The sequence below is a fragment of the Protopterus annectens genome, chromosome 4.part0 (assembly GCF_019279795.1).
Source record: "Protopterus annectens isolate FY-2018-M chromosome 4.part0, PAN1.0, whole genome shotgun sequence".
NCBI classification, from domain to species: Eukaryota; Metazoa; Chordata; order Ceratodontiformes; family Protopteridae; genus Protopterus; species Protopterus annectens.
In genome coordinates this window covers 702,789,384-702,795,383 of record NC_056733.1, presented here as the reverse complement: position 1 = coordinate 702,795,383, position 6,000 = coordinate 702,789,384, and the positions used below count along the sequence as shown (strand labels likewise).

The 6,000-nt window shown below is 45.3% G+C and overlaps 1 protein-coding gene across 1 annotated transcript in view; it reads left to right on the top strand.

Annotated features, from left to right (window-relative positions):
* Positions 1-6,000, top strand: part of LOC122799546 (glutathione S-transferase theta-1-like) — a 247,628-nt gene that overhangs the window by 137,061 nt on the left and 104,567 nt on the right. The window lies entirely within an intron of this gene.

The window sequence follows — 6,000 nt, the reverse complement described above, 5'->3', positions numbered from 1 at the left end:
CATGTTTGGGATCTACATCTCTGAAGTCCAGCTCAACAAATAGGGACTCTGGCTAACAATGTTCACAGATTACTGCAAGGTGGGTGCTATTGTTACCTCCCCATGTGATGTTGACATCCTGCACAAAGGCCTCACTAAGACCTATGACTGGTGTTAGAACCCTAGACTCTAGCTCAATTCCAGAAAATGTGACAACTACATGGTTCCCATGAATTACCACAATGATGGTAGTCCACTGAACACGAAAGTCATTATAAGAGAACTGGGAACATAGGTTGACAGTGAGCCCTCTGTTGACCACTACAGTGCCACTGTGTTCAGAAAGTCCTTCTATGTGGCACATTCCATTACTAAGCGTGTTGCATCCAGGAATTAAGAGGTCATTGTCTCCCTCTACTCTCCCCTCATTAGGCCAGTCAATGAGTACAGTGGCCCATTTGGCATGTACTTCACTGGATGCCTGCAACAACTTTAGAGGCTGCAAATGTACCTCACAAAGAGGATCCTAGGCCTTAAACACTTGCCCTATATGGATAGACTCCAATAAATCCAACTATTGTCTGTCTCATATTGGCTACTTAGAGGCGATCTCTGCCTGACTTACCAAGCCATGTCTGATCCAGCTCTGTCAGGAATGCTACATCTAAATAACCCAATCCATCCACACCACATACCTCAGAGACCTCAACTCCATTTCCACAATCAACAGAACATGCTGGAGGGACAGGTTCATAACCCAGAGACTGCCCAAGCCATGGAATAGACTTTACATACATGTTAAGCAGAGCACCTCACTGGCCCTCTTTAGGAGAAATCTGGATGAGTGGATGGGGAATAAAAATCCCAGCCTGGGGATTGCTACAGTGGCTATACTCAGACACACTGGGAACTATCATCAGGTGGTACAATGCCAGGGTATTCTCATGGACTAGGCTTGTAAAGGCTCCATGGCCATTCACCTAGTACACAGCTAAGAACCTATGGATCTCAGTACTGGCAAATGTGTGTGTGCATTAGTTTGTATAAAAGTGTTTATGAGTGTGTAAACATGTGGGTGAAAGTAGTTTGAGGTCCTTCTCACCCAGTACACCTACCATTGCCATACCTTACAAGGGCTGGTGATGTCATTCACTATATAGGTACCTTGAGATACTCTTCACTCTCTAAGCTCTGTGGTAAGTGCTGTAACTGCATAGCACTATAGTACCAATGACTACAGAGATAGAGATTCTAATCTGAGTCCTGGCAAGTGTGTGTGTGTGTGTGTGTGTGTGTGTGTGTGTGTGTGTGTGTGTGTGTATGTGTGTCTGTGTTTGTGCAAATATTTGCAGGATACATTATTTTGAGGCCTCACTCTCCCAGTACACTGCCCATTGCCATACTTTACAAGGGCTGGTGATGTTGTGCACCTTAGAAGAACTGTGGGATACTCTTCACACCATAATCTCCATGGCACGAGCGATAAATGTATAACACTGTATTAGCATTAACTAGATAGGGAGGGGTTCTAATCTCATTCCTGGCAAGAGTGTGTGTGTGTGTGTGTGTGTGTGTGTGTGTGTGTGTGTGTGTGTGTGTGTGTGTGTGTGTGTGTGTGTGTGTGTGTGAGAGAGAACTATATCATGTGTATGTGTCTGAGTGAGAACTATATCTATTGGGGGGTGGGTTTTACATTTTTAGGATGTGGTACTCCCAGTACATGTTCCAAGGTCCACTTTACAAGGCCTGCTGTCTTCCTCAACCATACAGGTATCTGTTGACACTCTTTCACCCAGTAAGCACTGTGCCACATGCAGGAACTATGTAACAGTATGGACTAACAGTATAGACAGGGCTGCTAATCTCAGTCCTGGCAAATGTTTGCATGAGTGTATTTGTGTGTGTAAGTGTGTATAACTGTAGGTTCAAGTATTTGGGGTCCATTCTCACCCAGTAAATCACCAATTGACATACTTTACAAGAACTGGTGATGTTGTTTACCTTGGAATTACCTTGGGACTCTCTTCACCCTGTAAGCTTTGTGGCACATACAATAAATGCATAATACTGTATTAGCAGCAACTAGATAGGTATGGGTTCTAATCTTAGTCCTGGCAAGTGTGTGTGTGTGTGTGTGTGTGTGTGTGTGTGTGTGTGTGTGTGTGTGTGTGTGTGTGTGTGTGTGTGTGTGTGTGTGTGTCTGAGTGAGAACTATATCCATTGGGTGGCTGTGGTCTACAATTTTAGGCCATGGTACTCCCAGCACAAGTCCCAATGTCCACTTTACAAAGGCCACTGTTCACATCCACCATAGTGGTATTTGTGAACACTCTTCAGCCCTATAAGCCCCTTGCCACATGCAACAGCTATGTAAGAGTATGGAACAAATAATATGATAGGCAGGGCTGCTAATGTCAGTACTGGCAATTGTATGTGCATTGGTGTGTATAACAGTGTTTGTGAGTGTGTAGACTCATAGGTGATAGTCTAATGAGTCCTTCCACACCCAGTACACCCCCAATGCCATACCTCACAAGGGCACATGATGTTATTCATTTTACAGGTACCTTGGAATAGTCATCACACTATTAGTTCTGTGCCACCTGTGATAACCACATACCATTGGAGTACCACTAACTAGATGTGTAGGGGTTCCAAACCCAACACTGGCAACTGTGATCCTCTGTGTGTGTGTGTGTGTGTGTGTGTGTGTGTGTGTGTGTGTGTGTGTGTGTGTGTGTGTGTGTGTGTGTGTGTGTGTGCATGTGAACACTATTCTGTGTGTGTCTGGTTAACACAATATCCTCTGTGGGTGTGGGTTTTACCAATCTGAGATGTGTTCCACCCACTACACTTACCACTATCCACTTTAAAAGGGCTGCTGATGTCAACCACCATAGACTTACCTGTATACACCCTTCAGCCCTATAAGCTCTGTGGCACATGCAATAACTGTTACACAGATCTGGTAAATGTGTACATATACAGCTGTACCTCGGCTCTGACATAGTCAATGTGTTTCCACTCTGTCAGACTACATGCTGGTAATGTCTGCAGGGCCACAGCCTGCAGACACACAGACACCTGGCACACAAGCAGAATACAGCATGTCAGACTACATTCGGTCAGCAGTACTAACAGCAATAATTCATCATGGCTAATAAGGTATATACACTTTTATGTGTATCCATAACAAATGCAGGCAGACTGCAACTTACAAAGCAATACATAGCTACACTGTACTATATTCACCCTGTGCATCAGACCCATATTAGCATGTCCCATTCCTGATGGTATGGATGACAGGGATATGGCACAGATATCATCATATGCACAGGGTGTGGTGTGGGTTTGCCAGAGGCCTAGGCTGGGCCATATGGTTGACATCATGTGTGTGTGTGTGTGTGTGTGTGTGTGTGTGTGTGTGTGTGTGTGTGTGTGTGTGTGTGTGTGTGTGTGCATTTGGAGTGGTGTTCTATTCTATAAATGGGCTGCGCAGAGGTGCTGTGTGTGTCTGGAGGTGACCTGCCTGTAATAGATGTGTATGTTTATGTATGCTTGCACAGAGTCACACCATGTGGCTGCCCTACATAGGGGTATGTTGGACAGCTGTAGACCATACATGGAAGGGTGACACAGGAACTGGTCCTGCCAGGGGTCTCACTGGCACCACCAGGCTCAAGGTCAGATGCAGTACTGCTTTCTGATGGTGACTGCTGTCTGCTGGATCCGTGTCCCTAATGGGACCAGCTAGGACCATTTGCCCATGGCCTACACCCATGTGGTGTGGACAGTACCCCCCTTCAGTAGTGCTGGTGGTACTGTCACTATGGGAGTGTGAAGGTGCATGGCCCTGTAGACTCTCAGCTGATGTTGGTGCTGACCTACATCCATGTGGCCAATGCCCATCTTCCACCTCATGCTCTAGCACAGACATGCTATGGTTGAGGATTGCTAAGGTCTTACCCCACCGTGTATTCATGACCTCAGTATTTTGACGTGTGGCCTCAACAAGGTCTTGTATGTCGCCATGTAAGCCAGGAAGAGTTACATCCAAGACCCTGAGTATTTGTCTGGTGTTGCATTCACTACATGACAACCCAAAACATGCTTCTGGTGACACCTGCTGTGGCACTTGCGACAATGGCTTGATGGGCAGCAGTCCTCCTTCGAGCACCCCTGTCCATCCGCCTGTGTGGGACCTTGCCTGCACTCTGGCTATGGCTAGTGGATGCACTCACACTTTCCATAGTCACTACACTAGCCTGTTCCATGCCACCACCTGCCAACTGTCCATTATCTGTCACTGTTGGGGATGAGGTATGTATGGGCATTGTGACTGTGTGCGGGGACATTGTGGATGACTGTGGGATGCCAACTGATGGCACAGATTCAGCCCCTGACAACCCCACCTGTGCCCCACTATTACCACCATCATTGTCAGAGTCTGCAGAGACACTGATATCAGATTCTGTGCAGGAGGGACCATGACCACCATGTCCACCTGTGAGGGGAAGACAACATATGTAAATTAATACCTGCACTATAAGGTTTTCTGGTACACACACCCATGCACACACCCATGCACACACACACACACACACACACACACACACACACACACACACACACACACACACACACACACACACACACACAGGTGAGGTGGCACAAAGGCATTACACAGACCTCACAATAGCCAACTGGTGACATTCACGCCACAGTGAGAATACAATATATACACTCTGGACAGGCCCTCAACATCATGCAGTGCAGCCCTTTCCACTTAATCTTACTAATAATATACACCTCTGGAATATGTGAGTAGTGTTAGTAGGTGATGGGCCTTCATCTAGCATATACTGCAGCTATGTACACATTATTGCTGCTCACCTGTATAGCACAGTGGCATCTCCTACAGAACATACCTCTCAACTGTTACAGAGTTACGCTGAATGTCTAGATGTGTGGCTCGTATTTTTGGTCTGTTCCACATAAATCTTGTGTTTGTCTGAAACATTACTGGGATGATCTGAGGATTGGCATCACTAATTAATGACATCATTTGAGTTTCACACTTCAAAACCTGTAGTAAATGTATGTTAAAACAAAACCAGTTACTCTAACAACCTTCTAAGCTTACAGTGGATATAATAAGTGTACACACCCCTGTTAACATGCCAGGTTTCTCTGATACATAACATGAGACCACATAAATCATGTCATAATGTTTCCCACCTGTAATATGACCTATAACCTGTGCAATCCAATTGAAGAACAAACACATCGGTTAGGGGTAACATACAGGAAATGAAATATGTATAATAGGCTGGTTGTATGAGTGTGCACACCCTTAAACGAATACCTTGTTAAAGGATGTTTTGATTTAATTACAGCAGTTAGTCATGTTGGGAAAATGTCTATCAGCATGGCACATCTTGACTTAGCAATATTTGCACACTCTCCCTTGCAGAAGCCCTCCAACTCTGTCAGATTATGAGGGCATCTCTTGTGCACAGCCTTCTTAAGGGTACCCCACAGATTTTTGATTGGATATAGGTGTGGACTCTGGCTGGGTCCTTCCAAAACATTGATTGTCTTCTGGTGAAGCCATTCTTTTTTTGATTTGGATGTATGGTTTGGGTCATTGTCGTGTGGAAAGGTGACATTCCTTTTCATCTACAGCTTTCTGGCAGACACCTAAAGATTCTGGGCAAAAAGGGGCTGGTATTTGGAACTGTTCACAATCCCTCCACCTTGGCTAAAGGCCCACTTCAAGCTTATGAACAGCAATTCCAAAGCAGGACACTGCCATCACCATGCTTCACTGTGAGGATGGTGTTCTTTTGGTGATGCACAGTGTTGTTATTGCACCAAACAAGCCTTTTGGAATTGCGACCAAACAGTGCAACCTTGGCCTCATTACACAATTACACATTTTCCCACATGCTTTTGGAAGACCTGATGTATTTTTCTTGAGAATTTAGCCAGACATGGATGTTGTTCTGTGTGAGGAAAGGC